Source organism: Hypanus sabinus, chromosome 26 (assembly GCF_030144855.1).
Source record: "Hypanus sabinus isolate sHypSab1 chromosome 26, sHypSab1.hap1, whole genome shotgun sequence".
Lineage (NCBI taxonomy): Eukaryota > Metazoa > Chordata > Chondrichthyes > Myliobatiformes > Dasyatidae > Hypanus > Hypanus sabinus.
Window position 1 is genome coordinate 11769315 of NC_082731.1, and position 17904 is coordinate 11787218.

Consider the following 17904-nt stretch of genomic DNA (forward strand, 5'->3'; position numbering starts at 1 on the left):
TTTCCAGAGTATCGGACAGATTAAACACCGATTTGCAGGTGAGGAGTTGCCTCAACTGGAAGGAATGTTTATGGCACTGAATGGAGTTGCTGGAGGAGATCAATAGGCAGGTATTTCACTTCTGCCGTTTGCAGCGTAAGTGCCACGGTGGAGATTAGGGGTTGGGGGTGGGGAGGAATGAATGAACAGAGAAATCACGGAGGAAGTGATCCTTATGGAAAGTGGGAGTAGGGCGGCGGAAGGTTCAGATGTGTTTAGTGGTAACGTCCCGTTGAAGATGGCTAAAGTTGCAGAGAATGATGTGCTGAATACGGAGACTCAGGGGTGGCAGATAAGAAAACTGCAATTATTATCCTGTCAAGGTGACGGTAAGATAGGGTGAGCACAGACGTCCAGGAAATAGAGTACATAATGGTGAGAGCAGCATTAATGGTGGAGGAAATATCTTCTGTTCACTACCCGCCATAGATACCACCACAACTGCTGAGTTCCTTCAGTAACTTGTGTTGCGTTTTCTTCTTAACTGCCCTCTTCACCTTTCCTGAAAGCTCCGTAACCAGGAACGCAAAGCTTCCAGAAGTGTCATTTTTTTTACAGATAAGTATTATCTAAGAAGTTATTCGTCGTGTTTCCAATGTCGCAGTTCATCTGCGTTTTTACTATTTTTCTGTGAAGGTACATAACACATTTTTACAGAACAGACCGTAGTTTAATTCTGAAATGCAAAAAGTACAAAACAAATCATCAGTATTTACAGCAAATTACAAAATAAATCTTTTCAGAACCTCAATTTTGGTCCTCTCTGTATAATTTCAAACTGCTAAATATTGACAGGTATGCAGCCATTTTGATTCTGATTATTTTCATTGCAAAAATAAATCATAGGGTCTGCCCCGAGGCAATATATAGCATAGAGCTTCCAAATTATAAAGGAACTAAAAGAAGGAACTAGCACTTTCACAGAAATTTATTTCGGCATCCATTTCAGAAAACCTCAACATTTGGTCCAGAACAAGGTGTGTTATCTTGCCATTGACAAAGAATGGCATAATACTTACAATTATTCTATATTCCAGATGAGTTTGTTTAAAGTTAGTGAACTTGTAGGTCTTTGGTATAATTGAGAGCACAGGATCGCAACCTAACTTTTGGGTGTTCCAACCCTTCCGAAAGCCCTTCAGTCAGAATCATTTCTCATGATAATATATCTGACTTCCATGTCAGGTAAACTTGGAGGGAAGTTAGGATATACCTTTACCAAACAAACCAGATCTAAAATTTCTTCCTGGCAAATGGGTACAAATAGACTTTGATGATCATTGACTGATGTTTTAAGAATGGATGAATCCTTTTTATGGATAAGACACGCCACTGACAGTCACAGATGATTAACAAATAGAATTTGGAATAAGGCATTCATCATAACCTCCAGAGAGTTAGTGAGCTTTTAGTATTAGGCTCTGGATATTAACATGACAGGACAGGTGGCTGCTTGGCGCCACCAGCTACCACTCGGACAGTTGCGCGTTATTTTCCTAAAATATATCAGCATATTATCTAAGATGAACATTTTTGCAAACTTTGTTTCAAATCATAGGGACATACGTGCATTACGTACCAACAATGCTTTCTTTCTACTTACAGACGGAGTACAGTGTAAGTAAATTAATTATTGTACTAAATCTCTTTGGTGTTTTTACTAACTGGGGAACTATGTATGACTAAATTCTAGATTCTAAGATTCTGCAGGTGCAAAAATACTATTATGTAAATCAGGGGCAAACCCACGCCATGCACGCATTTCTATATCCGCAATGAAACCGACATTGCTATTCGGAATATGAATGAGTTATGAAAACCGGAATAGGAGCAGGAAACAGCAAAAGGTGCAAGGCAGTGATAACAAGGGCAAAATAGCCATTAACTCCTTGTGAGTAGAATGGCAAGATAAACAAATGATTTCAACACCATCTTGTGAGATTAGGCTGTAGCTGTGGAGATGTAATGACAAAAGTCAGCAGCCTAGTGGACAGTTTTTAGAGGTGCAGAACAGCAAGAATGCTTTAATCTGTCAGTATTTGTTCCTGTAATGTAGAGACAAATAGACTTCCTTAATTTATGCATCGAATTTAAGTTATGCAGTTTTGCCCGTGATCAGTTGGGCAGTTTTGAGTACCCATTACAGAGCCGTTCTCTTCGTCAGAGTGCAGTTTCCATCCTACCCTCCATCAAAGAGATATATAGTGGGAGGTGTCATAAAAGGGCCAGTGAAATCATGAAAATCTTTCCCACCCGGTTCATGGAGTGCCTGTACCTCTCCCATTAGGGAGGACAATATGTAGAATTCACAGAAGGACCAGCAGACTCAAAAACAGTTAGTTTGCACAAGCAGTACGGCCGATCAACAGCTGCAACCACAAACCACCGCTCCACACCCCAACCACAACTACTTAAAAAATGTCCTGTCAGTCATCTTACACTCAAACAATATCGTGCATCACACGATGGATACAATCAATTCAGTTATATAGGCTACCTTCCATACTTATATTTAATATGTTATCACTATTTATATTTTCTCAGCTCAAGCTGGTAAAACCTGAGATACGTGCATAACCAAAGACGCTCATAGAAACATAGAAACTAAGAAAACCGACAGCCCAATACAGGCCCTTCGTCCCACAAAACCGTGCCGAACATGTTCAGACGTTAGAAATTACGAAGCTTACATATAGCCCTTTATTTTTCTAAGCTCCATGTACTTATCCAAAAGCCTCTTCAAAGACCTTATCGTACCCACCTCCACCATCATTGCCGGCAGCCCATACCACGCACTCACCATTCTCTGAGAAAAATTTACCCCTGATATCTCCTCTGTACCGACTCCCCAGCACCTTAATCCTGTCTCCTCTTGTGGCAACCATTTTAACCCTGGGAAAAAGCATCCCACTATCCAAACGATCAATGTCTCTCATCATCTTATACGCCTCTATCAGGTCAACTCCCATCCTTCGTCACTCCAAAGAGAAAAGGTCGAGTTCACTCCGCCTATTCTCATAAGGCATGCTCTCCAATCGAGGCAACATCCTTGTAAATCTCCTCTGTACTCTTTCTATGGCGTCCACATCCTTCCCGTAGTGAGGCGACCAGAACTGGGCACAGTACAACAAGTGTGGTCTGACCAGAGTCCTATATATCTGCAGCATTACCTCTCAGCTCCTGAATTCAATTCGACGATTGATGAAGGCCAATACACCGTAGGCCTTCTTAACCACAGAGACAACATGTGCAGCTGCTTTGAGTGTCCCATGGACTCGGACCCCAAGATCTCTCTGATCCTCCACACTGCTTAGACTCTTACCATTAATACTATATTCTGCCATCATATTTGACCTACCAAAATTAACCACTTCACACTTATCTGGGTTGAACTCCATCTGCCACTTCTCAGCCCAGTTTTGCATCCTTTCCAATGTCCCGCTGTATCTCTGACAGTACTCTACACTATCCACAACACCCCAACCTTTGTGTCATCAGCAAACTTATAACCCATCCCTCCACTTCTTCATCCAGGTCATTTATAAAAATCATGAAGAGTAAGGTTCCCAGAACAGATCCCTGGGGCACCTTATCAAATACCTTGCTGAAATCCATATACACTACATCGACTGTTCTTCTTTCATCAATGTCTTTAGTCACATCCTCAAAAAATTCAATCAGGCTCGTAAGGCACCACCGGCCCTTGACAAACTCATGCTGACTATTCCTAACCATATTATATCTTCAAATGTTCATAAATCCTGCCTCTCAGTACCTTCTCCATCAATTTATCAACCAATGAGGTAGACTTACTGGTATATAATTTTCTGGGCTATCACTACTCCCTTTCTTGAATAAAGGAACAACATCCGCAACCCCCCAATCCCCCGGAACCTCTCCCGTCCCCATTGAGGATGCAAAGAACATCGGCAGAGTCTCAACAATCTCCTCTCTTGCTTCCCACTGTAGCCTGTGTACCTCTCATTCGGTCCCGGCAACTTATCCAACTTGATGTTTCCAAAAGCTACAGCACATCTTCTTTATTAATATCTACATGCTCAAGCTTTTCATTCTGCTGCGTCATCACTACAATCTCCAAGGTCCTTTTTCATATTGAATACTGAAGTAAAGTATTCATTAAATACCTCTGCTATTTCTTCCGTTTCCATACACACTTTCCCACAGTCACAGTTGATAGGTCCTATTCTTTCACGTCTTATCTTCTTGCTCTTTACACACTTGTAGAATGCCTTGGGGTTTTCCTTAATCCTGCCCGCCAAGGCCTTCTCATGACCCCTTCTGGCTCCACTAATTTCCTTCTTAAGCTCCTTCCTCCTTCCTTATAATCTTCTAGATCTCTAACATTACCTAGCTCTCTGAACCTTTTGCAAAGTTTTCTTTTCTTCTTGACTAGGTTTATTACAGCAATTGTACACCACGGTTCCTGTACCCTACCATAACTTCCCTGCATTATTGAAACGTACCTATGCAGAACTCCATACAAATAGTCCCTGAACATCTGCCATATTTCTTCTGTACTTTTCCCTGAGAACATGTTTCCAGTTTCATCTTCCAATTTCCTGCCTGAGAGCTTCAAAATTCCCCTTACTCCTATTAAACGCTTTTCAAACTTGTCTGCTTCTATCTCTCTCCAATGCTATTGTAAAGGAGATAGAATTATTATTATTATTATTATTATTATTATTATTATTATTATTATTATTATTATTATTATTACGATTTCAGTTTGTTGTGTTTTGTACTGCATTGGATTCCGAGTAACAATTATTTCATTCTCCTATACATTTGTGTACTGGAAATTGAATTAAGCAATCTTAAATCTTGAATCCTGAATTTTGATCATTTTTTATTGTTTATTGATTAGACCTCATCTTAGAAATTAAACTAGAAGAGATCTGAAAGGATATTAATACCTTCGGTGATACTGAGCGCAAAATGAGAATATAAGCATAGGTAATGGAAATGTGGTTCTCTGCAAGACTGCTCAGTCATTCCAGAGATACTGGGTGTTCTGCACTTGATTTTGCATTTAGTTGCTTGATCACCAGAATCTTTCATATTTAGAGGTGGAGCCAAGTGATTCCTGAACTTTTCATCTAAGGATAATGGAGATTAAGAGATATTTCATGGACGTGTTCGATGTTATTTAGTCATTTGACTGAACAAAAAATGAAGAATCATGTTTGAAATTTTGAAGAGCTGAAGACCAGCGGGAAATAATGGTAAATATTTGACAATAAACCAATGGGAATATTGCATTTACTCCGCGAGTTCTTATATTCTGGCAAGTAACAAGAAATTCAACAACTGTTTTCAATTGATACACGGTTTGAAATTAAATTTTCGTCAGTACAGAATAGGGGAGGGGGTGCTGGTTAAAACGGCACTGTAGATTTCCAGAAGAGATGCAATAAGACAGATTAGCCGTACAGTATGTTGACTCATTCCGGATTTCTGGTCATCATGGCTTAGCTTCGCGAACGAAGATTTAGGCTGGGGGCTGCCCATGTCTGCGGCAGGCTGGCTGGTTGCTCACGAGGCCAATACGGGACAAGCAGACCCAACCGCAGCGGCTGCTCGGGGATGACGGTCGTGGGCGTGTCCTTCGGTCTGCGCAAAGGTATTTTTTAGCTGGAGTGTAGTGTGCGCGGTACTGGCCCCATTCTTTACACCCGGGGTTCATCTGCCCGAGCCTAGCAAGCTGGTGCGGTGACAGCGAGGTTTCTATGAATGCAATAAATCGCAACTTCTAAGAATAAGAATCCACAGTGATTTGCATGTACGATATCTATGCTTTGCTTTCATTTGGTTCAAGGGTTATAAATTTTATTAGAAACGAAAACAGCACCGCAAATATGTGGACGCTGAACAATCAGGTACGTATAACCACACCGCCTCAAAATTCATCCAGAGCAATTAAGAATTTTATTCACAAATCATTTGGCTAAGCTTTACAATACAGTTTTGATGAGATCTGGCAAACATAAAACCTGGCAAGTCTCAAGCTGGACAATCAGGTGCCATTTCACCGGTGTCACAAGCATGTACAATCATATTATGTCACACCATCATTGAAGATAGGGATGTTCTTAGAGCCTCGCCGACTGAAAATAATTTAAAATTCTCTCCTTTATCTTTCTGATTCAACAGCAAGATGCATGGGAAAACAAAAAAAACATTTTAAAGGTTGTAAGAAATTACTTTATTCGAATTGTTTAACGAATAATCTCTCTCTCTCCCGATTGTCACCACATTCAAATCTGACATCATTTCGTTCTGCAAACTTGCATGTTGTGCTACAGATCTTGGCATTTATCGAAGCCCAATCGCATTTTATTCTTTTCTTACACGTCACTTCATTGATACATTATACCATAAAGCAAAATACTGTATTGCAAAAATATAAACTACAGTAAGTACAAACTTAATATCAAAAGGGTTATTATAATTTAAGTTCCATATAGGTAGTAAATCATACTATATAGTTGGGATCTGATGCTGCAATCGGCTAACATCTCCCTTCAGGCAGGAAGCTAAATGAAACTGCACTACAAGCAGGACTAGTATGAAAATTATGGAAAGATTTGAAGGGATTCTAACCTAAGGCTATATCTGGACATTGATCTCACAATTCCAAAACTTATTCCCAAAATCGAAGTCACATAATGATTCATTTGCTTTGACAGCATGCGGTTTTATTCCACAGTGTGCTTAGTCCATCGAGGTCGAATCCAATGAAGCGAGGAAAACTTTTTTGTAGAAGAATGGCTTTTATGAGTCTTTCCCCGCATTCGGATGGCATTGTCCCTGGAGCATGGTCCCTGTTGTTGATCGGATTTCATCCAGCATTCTAATTTCACCTAAAGTAAACAATACATTTGTTTATTATTAGTTTTAAACCATTCTCATTCGATTTTTTCCCCTATTTAAACATGAGGTGTTCTGCCCATTGTAATGAAACACAGTAACTTCAAACACATCTCCGTTTGAAGCAGCCTCCCCATTATTCTCAAGATCATTTGGGATGTACACCCGTACTTGCCTTCCCCGGGGAAATCCTTCTATCGTTCACGCCTCTTCCAACGGTTCCAACGTACATTCTGGTAATCGATGATCCTTTGGAAAGGGCTTCTCATTCAGGCCATACAAGGCTTGGAATAGTGCAGTCAGCCTCCACTGTAAGGTGTGGTTTGATGTCCATAAACTAATCTGCTGTTTCGAAAGATCATTCATCCTCTCACTCAGTCTGATGCTTAGGGTTAACATGGTCCCTGATATGCACAATAAATGCTTTTCCTGGCAGCCCAGTATTTCACAGGTTGTCCTTCAAAATGAAACCCGTTAACCGATTGCATTTTGGGGATCTTCATAGCAAAAATTAAGTTCTGTCATCACTCAACCTATGATCCGGAGCAACACACAGACAAAATTCTGGAGGAACTCAGCAGATCAGGCAGCATCCATGGAAAAGAATGAACAGCCGACCTTTCGGCCCGAGACCCATCATGAGGATTGGAAAGGAAGAGAAAGATGCCAGAATAATAAGGCGAACAAGCTAGAAGGTGATAGGTGGGTAGAGGAGGGGCAATGAGATGAGAAGATTCGAGGTGATAGGTGGTAAAGGCAAGGGGATGTATAGGTAGGAAATTAATAGGATACGAAGGTATAGCAAAGGAGAACGTGAAGGAGGAGGGACACCAGTGTGAAGTGACAGGCTAAAGAAGCCAGAGAGATAAATTGAAGACGAGGGATGGGGAGCAGAAGTATCGGAGTCTGGAGAAATCGATGTTCATGCCATCAGGTTGGAAGCTACCTGGATGGAATATGAGCTGTTGCTCCTTCAATTTGAGAGTGTCCTCATCAATGAAGAAGAGTCGTCCATGGACTGACAATTCAGAACGGAAATGTGGATAAAAAATGAAAATGGATGGTCACTGGGAAATTCAGGATTAGCAAATGAGGCAGAGAAACTGAACAGTGTTGTCTCTGCAGTTCATTAGCAAGGAATGCCGACCCCTCAATAATCACCACTTCAACAGTCTCCAGCTGTCCTCCTCTACTCTGACACCCTCTTCTGGTTTTCCACCTAATAATGTTTTCATTACTGACGAGACATCATTCGGCTCAGATTCAGCACCACATTCTCCTCTTTAGACCTTAGACCGTCTAAAGGCCCTGACTTCCACTCTCTCCCCAGCAATCCAAGCCTGACCATCAAACCCGCAGATAAACGGGTGCTGTTGTGTCGTGGCATAGTGAAATCTACCTTGGTGAAGCCTGGTGACAACTCTCAGCACCTCCTCTTACTTGCCCCTTGAAAAGGACCTCACTCAGGACCATCAGGACATTATCTCCAATACTATAATTAACTTCATCAACTCTGAAGATTTCCAATCCACTGTCAACAAACACATTGTTTACTTACCCCGCAATTCACGTTTCTACTTCTTACCCAAGATTCACAAACCTGACTCTCCATGTGGGCCTATTGTTTCTGCCTGCTCCTGCTCCACGAAGGTACATCACCAGCGAAGGGAGGAATTGTTGCATTGCCCGCTGCAGTGGACATGGCTCACTCCAGGAAGCTGATTGTAGTGGATTAGCCCGAGGGCTTTTCGATACACCAGAAGGACCAACATGCTGTCAGAATGGGCAAAATCTGGAGCACGGTGTTTCATGAAAAAGCTATTTGTGATGCTCAGATTTACCTGGAACATCTCGTTCGCCTGACCTGGAACATCTATGATTACATGCCATAGGTTGTACTTACTGAGAGAGTTATCCTTCGTGAGCCTGACTGCAGTTCACATACTGACAAAGGCATTTGTTAAGCAGCACTCGAGGTATTGAGTGCCTCGATGAACAAAGAAAAAAACTGTGCACTGCAACATTATGGAATAATTGTAGGAGACTTCATTCAGCCTTGTTTGGAGAAATCTCTGGCCACTTATCATCACCATATCACCTGGAGTACAAAGAGTCTCAACGCATTTGGCCACTGTCATACTATGATTAGGAATGTCTACCATTCTATCCCTAATCCGCATTTTGGGAAATCTGATCATCTGGCTGTTCTCCTCCAATATGCATACAAACAGAGGCGAAAGCACAAAGCTTCATAGATCCAGACAACAATGAACTTGTCCTGGGAGATAGAAGACCAGCTGCGCGATTGCTTTGAGTCAGTGGACTGGGCCGCATTCAAGCAGTCTTCAGAGGATCTGATCGAAAATGCCATGGTGTTCCCAGGCTTCTACAGATAGTCATATCCGAGGTTGTCTGGGTTCACATAAAAACGTTATTTGGAGTGAGGTGTTCCCATCAATGAGATGAGATTTGAGGTGTGGGTTATACAGGAGTCCTACCCTATAAAAAGTGACACATAGGGTCAGGTTACTGACAGAGCCTGCTCGCTCAAGAAAGAGGCACGATGCCTCAATCAAAACAACTTTCAGCGGACCTTAGAAGAAGAATTGTGGAGACGTATGGAGCTGGAAAAGGCTACTAAAGCATTTCTAAAGACATGAGTGTTCATCATTCCACAGAAAGAGATACTGAAGGAAGTACTGTTGCTACTCTAGCTAGGAGTGCGCATCCTGCAAAGCTCAGAACAACAGCACATCGTGCAATGCTGAGGGAGGTGAAAAGGAACCCAATGAGAATAGTTCAAGACCTGTAGAAATCTCTCGAACTTGCTAAAGTCTTTGTACATGTGTCCACTATAAGAAAACACTGAACAAGATTGATGTTCTTGGAAGGACACCACAACAGAAACAGCTGCTATCCAAAAAAAAAGAAAAACACATTGCTGCATGTCTGAAGTTTGCAAAAGACCACCTGGATGTTGAACATCGCTTCTGGGACAAGGTCCTTTGGACAGATGGGACAAAAGTTTACCTTTTTGGCAGAAATGTATATTGCTAGGTTTGGAGAGAAAAGGGCCCTGCACGCCAATACCAAAACAACACCCCAACTGTGAACCATGATTTGGGGCTGATTTGCTTTCTCAGGACCTGGGTAGCTTGCAATCATTGAGGGAGCAATGAATTCAAATTTCTATCAAGAATGCCAGGGTAGCAGGGAGTCACTTGCAGCTTCATAATGTCTTCACAATGAGGGATAGATATGGATAAGAACTGGATGTCCGTAGTGAAAATAAGGCGATTATGAAACCAACATTTGCAGAAGGGATGGAGAGTATGTAAAGTGTTACGGATGTAGGAAGGTAGAGTTATTGTTAGAGATATGAACGAACCAAGTCAGCAAAATAGAGACGAGGTATGCAGATATGAGTTCCGTGGGTTCTTTGTATTCTGAGGCTTTGTCCTCTGTTCGAAATTATCCACTGTAGGAAACACCTTCCCCAATTCTGCTCTATCTATGGTCATTCAATATTCAATATGCTTAAATGAGATCTCCCCTGATTATTGTGAACTCCAGCGAGTTCAGACCCAGAGCCATCAGATGCATATCCTACGAAACCACTTAAATTCGGGATCATTCTCGTGATCCACATCGGGATCCTCTCAAAGTGTATGATTTATTTGCGAAGAGCCTGCCTATGTGTCTTGAAGATGTCCTCTGGACAAGGCAACTTTGGTAACAGATCCTGCCTCCACCGCCACCAGCAAAATAGACAATGCAGTTTACTTTAAATAATAAAGACAGGAGATTCTACAGATGCTGGAAACCCAAAAGAACTTGCAGAAAATGCTGGAAAAACTCAGCAAGTCAAGCAGCATTTATGAAAATGAAAAAACAGTTGACATTTTCAGCTGAAACCCTCTTCGGGACAGGAAAGGAAGGGGAAAGACCTCAGAATAATAAAAAAAAAAAGTGGGGGTGGAGGGAAAGGTGGACTACCTGTAAGGTGGTATGTGAAGCAAGGTGGATAGGAAAAGTAAAGCACTGGAGAAGAAATCTGATAGGAGATCAGGGTGAACCAAGGGAGAAAGGGGAGAAGGAGGGGCACTAGGGGGAGCAGAAGAGGTGAGAAGCCTCTCAGAAGGAATAAAAAGATAGGGGGTGGGAAAAGTACAATAAGGAGAAATTGATGTAAAGGCAATCAGGTTGGAGGCCACCAGGACAAAATATGAGGTGTTGCCATCCACCCCGAGAGTGGTCGTCTTGTGGAAAAAGAAGAGGCCAGGCGATGACATGTCAGTGGAGAAATGGGGATAAGAATTAAAATGATTGCCCACTGGTAAATTCTGCTTTTGGGTGATGGAGTGTAGATGCTCGAAAAAATGGTCCACCAATTTACGTTAGGCCACAACAAATTCATAAGTGAAATGTTACCCCACCTGGATGGACGGTTTGGGCCCCTGAATGGAGATAAGGGAGGAGGTGAATGAGTAGTTATCGCATTTCTGTATTTACTTTAAATATCCATTCCCGAACTGTACGGTTTTGTATGATTTTAATTCTGACTGTTGTGAAATGACAAATGACAGAAGGCTGCCTGTAATTTTTCTTTGATGGTTTTTCCTCCCAATATGACAATGAAATATGACAGTGATAGCTTCTAGTGGATATGTAGTGTGTTTACATCATATAATATCTTAAGTAGCACAGCTACCTTCACTCCTGTTTTTTCAAGCAGATTAAACTTTTTTGCCTAAACAAAAGCCTGCATCTTTGCAGCTGGTGCGCTGAATTTCAGTATGCCTTTGGAGTAGCTGATGAGAATGGATAACTATGGAATGTACATGGGTTTCCCACCTCCAGAGCTACAATTAAACATGGTCAATGAACTATGAACTTTTTGCTGCTTTCCAACCACTTAATGCAATTGATGTTATCAACAATGCAGCTCATACTAATGGGGCAGATGAAATAACTAAAGGGAATAAAAGAGATAACTTTGCTAAGGCAACAGCAGAATATTAAGCTCATGTCACATTCTAGTGTGATCAGGCTGCCAATACTTTACAAATTCTTTTCATGAACTAATACAATTATGGTTGGAGGTGTAAAGCACTCTTTCCCTCCAGGCTGCCATGGCCCATAACCTTGCTATTAGGCTACCACACACTATGGCATATCACCCACAGTCCAACGGCCAATGCAAGGGGGTTCATGACTGCTTAAAGCCTGCTCTGAGGGCTTCCCTGACTGATGAGTGTCAGCACGATTGTCTCCTGTGGGTCCTGCTGGGGCTCAGAACAGTTCCAAAAGAGAACCTCCAGTCATCCGTGGTTGAGTTAGCATTTGGGCAGCCATTACAAGTTGCAGGTGATTTCATTCCTGCTGCCATGACCATCTTGTTGACATCTCAAAAGCATTCTACCAAGCTTAGTAAGTTCAATTCCTTTTCACATATTCCTGGGTTCCTGTTGACCTACATTCCACCTTGTTGCTTTTGTTTGGCATAATGCACAACACAAACCCCTTAGAATGCCCTGCAATGGCCTGCTCTGCATTTTGAAACAGGGAGAAAGCAGGGAGAATTGATAAGAGGAGTAAACATGAATGTAATTTGGTATATTGTCTTAAACTGGCCCAAAAAATTTTGGAGGGTTCTGCTACCATGCCTCTAGTGTCACTACATGATGATGAGCATGGCAATGCACCTCTGGACAAGCCAGAAGCAGCTTCTGTTCCTCCACCCATGCAACACAGGACTCAAGTGGGGCAGTTTGTCCAAGCAACAGACTGGCACACAATGCTGGTTTTCATGAATTCTGGGGGGGGGGGGAAGCGGGGTGTGGGGCGGGGGTGGTTACCCATGTAGGGTAACGTAATTGTGGAAGAATACATAGTTCAGAATGACTTGCATTGAATTGGGGTTTCGCATCAAGAGATCAAGTAATTACATTAACATTTGCTGAACTGTGTTCAGTGTTTGGAGTACAATGAAAGAGTTACCATGTTTTTTCTTAAACATAAATTAAATCCACATTTGTTATTATGCTTGGTTATCTCCATGGTTAAAAGTTTTTCCAGCTCAGAGAAATTATGGCATAACTGCTGATAATTTCTGTTATGAGAATTTATTCCTTGGTTTTGGATTCCCAAGAATATCTTAAGTGAAAACTGTCCTCACTTAATGGGTAAACTTTTTTGAGATGCTGAAAATCGTGCAGTGTAAGCCTATTTTCACCAGTCCTTACCACCCTTAGAACTTATGAGGCAGCTAAAAGAACGAATGGGTCATGAAATGAAGGTTTACTAAATTGTCTGATAAGACTGAGCAAAGGTGGTCAAAGGTGCTTCCAGTAGCCTTTGTGCCAATCACTGCACTTCAAAATACATAACAGTCTTATCTCCACATAAAATAGTTTTGAGAGGTACCATGTGCTTGCTAGTTGTCCATCTTTTTTAATTAAACAGATGGGCATCCATACTAAGAGTGAACTGTGATATAACTCTAAGACAAGCTTTTAAATGTTCACATCAACAGGTAATTGAAGCCCAGCGTTATCATTGGAAAATTTGAATATGGTTTTAGAGCTGTGCTTAGCCACACGGTCAGGTGTAAAGAAAGGAGAGCAGCCATGTGATGCACCTATACTGATGGAGATCATGGAGGAGATGATTTTGTCAATCTGAACTGACTGAGGTCTGCAAGTGAGGGAATCCAGGATCCAATTGCACAAGTAGGCATTGTGGCCTAGGTCTTTGAGACTATTCATTAGTTTTGAGGGATGATGGTAATGAAAGCTGAGTTGTAATAGATAAGTAACATTCTGGTGTATGTATCTTTGCTGTCTGAATGTTCCAGGGCTACATGAAGAGCCAATGAAATATCATTGCTGTGGACCTATTGGTGTGGTACACAAATTGGAGTGGATTCATGGCCAATGAGGTAGGAGCTGATAAGTTTCAACACCAGCCTCACAAAACAATTAATCACCATGGATATACTTGCAACCGGCCAATAGTCATTGAGGCATGTCACTATACTCTTCTTGGGCACCAATATGATTGAAGCCTACTTGAAGCAGGTGGGTACCACACACTACTAAAGTGAGAGGTCAAAGGTATCATTGAACACACCAGCCAGTTGGTCAGCACAGGTCATAGTATTCAAATCCTTTCAATGGATCCACCTTCCGGAAGGCAACCCACACATTAACTTCAGAAACTGTGACCAAAGGATCATCAGGAGATGTGGGGGTTTGTGATGGTTCCTCCATGTTCTGATGGTCAAGATGAGCAGAGGAGGCATTGAGCTTATCCGTAAGCAAATCCCTGCTGTCCCCTACATCACATAATTTAAATTTGTAGAAGATTACAACATTCAAACTCTGCCTCAGTTGTCAAACATCCTTCATTGATTCAACTTTGGTCCAGAATCCCCTCTTCGCCCCTAAGATGTCTTTCTGGAGATCATAACTGCACTTTGTGTAGCATTCTTGGTTTCCTGACCTGAATGATCTGACCCTCAGCAAATTTTGGATTTCATGGTTCATCCAGGGCTTCTGACTGAAGAAGACTCTGAACAACTTCATGGGAACAGTCTCACCTAGAGATGTTTTAGTAAAATCTGTACAACCCTGGCTAGTAACCTTTGATATAACTGTTAGTTAATTCACAGATGATAGTAAAATAGGGTGATAGAATTATGGAACACTGCAACACAGAAACAGGCCCTTTGGCCCATCTGGTCTATGGCAACCTGTTATTCTGCCTCTGGATAAAGGCAGTAATCAGGAAAGATGAAGGTGATGTAACTTATTTGGAGTCTTCTTCCTAACTATATTGTAGAAAAATCATCACCAACAGTGAATAAGTGTAAGAACATATGGCAACATTACCAGTCCAGGCAATGGCTTCTATTAGACAATTATTCTGAATGTTGATTCAGTGACATGAGTAAGCATGAAGATAAGAGCATAAGACCATAAGATATAGGAGCCGGATTAGTCCATTTGGCCCATCAAGTCTGCTCCAGCTCTCAGCCCCAATCTCCTGCCATTTCCCAGTGTCTCTTTATGCTCTCACTAATCAAGAATGTATCAACCTCTGCCTTAAATATATCCAATAACTTGGCCTCTATAGCCACCTGTGGCAATGAATTCCGCAGATTTGCCACTGTCTGGCTAACGAAATTCCTCCTCAACTTTATTCTAAAAGGACAGCCTTCTGTTCTGAGGCTGTGTTCTCTGGTATTAGACTCTCCTACCATAGGAAACATCCTCCTACTTCCAATCTATCAAGGCCTTTCAACATTCAATAGGTTTCAATGAATTGGACAGTGACTGATCACCGCACAGGAGCATGAGAAGAGAACTACCATTTCACTAAGGTTCACACTCAGGATTAAAAAGACAGAACCTTGTGGCAAGTTTTTGGAGTTGGACTGTGACCAATCACTGAGCAGGACTCTTTAGAAATAGCAAATAAAAGTAACACAGGCAGAAGCGTAGATATCTTTGCTGTGAGTGGGCCAGTGTTTGGAGTGCCTTTGGCTCATCAGGCTTTTCTCTATATAGAGAAGTTTCTCTATGTCTTCTTAGTTCTTCATTCCTTGCCTGTTAGGGCACAGTTTGTTCAGTGAGAATGCCTCTAGGACCCATGTTTTGATCTGTGTGTGAAATGTGGGAATTTTAGGAGACCTCCAGCCTCCAGAATAACCACATTGCAGCAGGTGCACTGAGCTACAGCTCCTCAGGGAACAGATTAAGGAACTGGAGCTGCAGCTTGGTGAACCTTTGGCTCACATGGAAAATGAGGAAGTGATAGATAAGAGCTACAGGGAGTTAGTTACCCCTAGGATGTAGGAGGCAGGTTTGATAAACGGGTGACAATCTGGAGAAGAAATGGAGATAGGAAACCAGTACAGAGTACATCTGTTGCCATACCTCTCAATAATGAATTGACTTTGGAAACTCTTGAGGGTGATGACCTGCCGGGGGGAGCTGCAGTGAACATGTCTCTGGGTGCTGTGGCTCAGAAGAGAGATGAAGAGGACTTCTGTGTTGATAGCAGATTCCACTCTTGGGCAAACAGAGATGAGATTCTGTGGACGTGATAGACACCCGGATGGTAAGTTGCCAGGGTCGAGGATGTCTCGGATTGGGTGCAGCCAGAAGACTTGGGTACACATTTGCACCAATGACATAGGTTGGAATGGTGGTGAGGTCCTGAAGAGAGATTTTAGGAAGGAATGCACAAAGATGAAAATAAAGATATTCAGCTTGTAATCTTTGGGTTGCTGCCTATGCCATGTACCAGTGAGGGTGAGATTAGGATGACTTGGCAGATGAATGCGTGGCTGAGGAACAGGTACAAGGGGCAGGGGTTCAGATTTTTGGATGATTGGGATATTTTCTGGGGAATGCACAGCCTGTAGAAAAGGGATGGGTTTCACCTGTACCCAAGGAGAACATATATCCTTGCAGGATGGCTTTCTGGAACTGTTCAGGAGGGTTTAACTTAATTTAGCAGGGCAATAGGAAATAGAGTGATAGTGCTGAAGATGAGGTAGATGATAGGCAGTTTGTAGTGAGACTACTAACAAGGGAAAGTTGATGATTTGTCAAATTTGAGTTGACTACATGAATTGCAATGCAAAAGATGTACAAAATCAAGAAACATGAATACAGGGCTGAAGGTGTTATATTTGAATGTGCGCTGTATACAGAATATGGCGGATGAATTTGCAGCACAGTTACAGATTAGCAAATATGACATTGTGGGTATCACTGAATCATGGTTGAAAGATTATAACTGGGAGTTTAACCTGCAAGGATACACATTGTATCTTAAGAACAGGCAAGTAGGCAAGACTGGTTGGTGTGAAATGAAATCAAATCTTTAGAAAGAGGTTACACCAGGTCAGAAGGTATTAAATCGTTGTGGGTACAACCAAGGAACTGCAAAGGTAAAAAAAAACAACCTTGGGTGAGAGCTATATTCAGACCTCCAAAGAGTAGGAAAGATGTGGTCTCTAAATTAAAAATTGAGATAGAAAATGCATACCAAAAGGACCTGGACCCATTGCAATTTGTCTATCATCACAAAAGGTCAATGGCAGATGCAATCTCCATGGTGCTTCAGAAGGCATTAGACCACGTAGACAACAGAAACATCTATGTCAGGATGCCGTTCATCTACTATAGCTCAGCATTTAATACCATCATTCCTACAATTCTGATTGAGAAGTTGCAGAACCTGGGCATCTGTACCTCTTTCTGTAATTGGATTCGTGATTTCTTAACTGGAAGACCACAGTCTTTCCAGATTGGTGATAACACATTGTCCTCGCTGATGATCAACACTAGCAAACCTCAGGGGTGTGCACTTAGCCTACTTCTCTACACTCTGTACATACATTATTGTGTGGCTAGGCATAGCTCAAATACCATCTACAAATTTGCAGACAATTAAACCATTGCTGGTAGAATCTCAGGTGGTGATGAGAGTGTGATATGCCAACTAGTGGAATCATGCCGCAGCAACAACCTGGGTCTCAACGTCAGTAAGACAAAAGAGCTAATTGTGGACTTCAGGAAGGGTAAGACGAAGGATCACATACCAATCCTCAGAGTGATCAGAAGTGGAGAGAGTGAGCAGCTTCAAGTTCCTCGGTGTCAAGATCTCTGAGGATCTAATCTGGTCCCAACATACTGATGTAGTCATAAAGAAGGCAAGACAGGGGCTATACTTTATTATGAGTTTGAAGTCATTTGGTATGTCAACAAATACATTCAAAAACTTCTGTAGTTGTACCATGGAGAGCATTCTGACAGGCTGCATCACTATCTGGTATGGAGGGGCTACTGCACAGGGCCAAAAATGCTGCAGAAGGCTGTAAATCTAGTCAGTTCCATCTTGGGCACTAGCCGAGAAACTACTTAAGACGTCTTTAGAGAATGGTGTCTCAGAAAGGCAGCATCC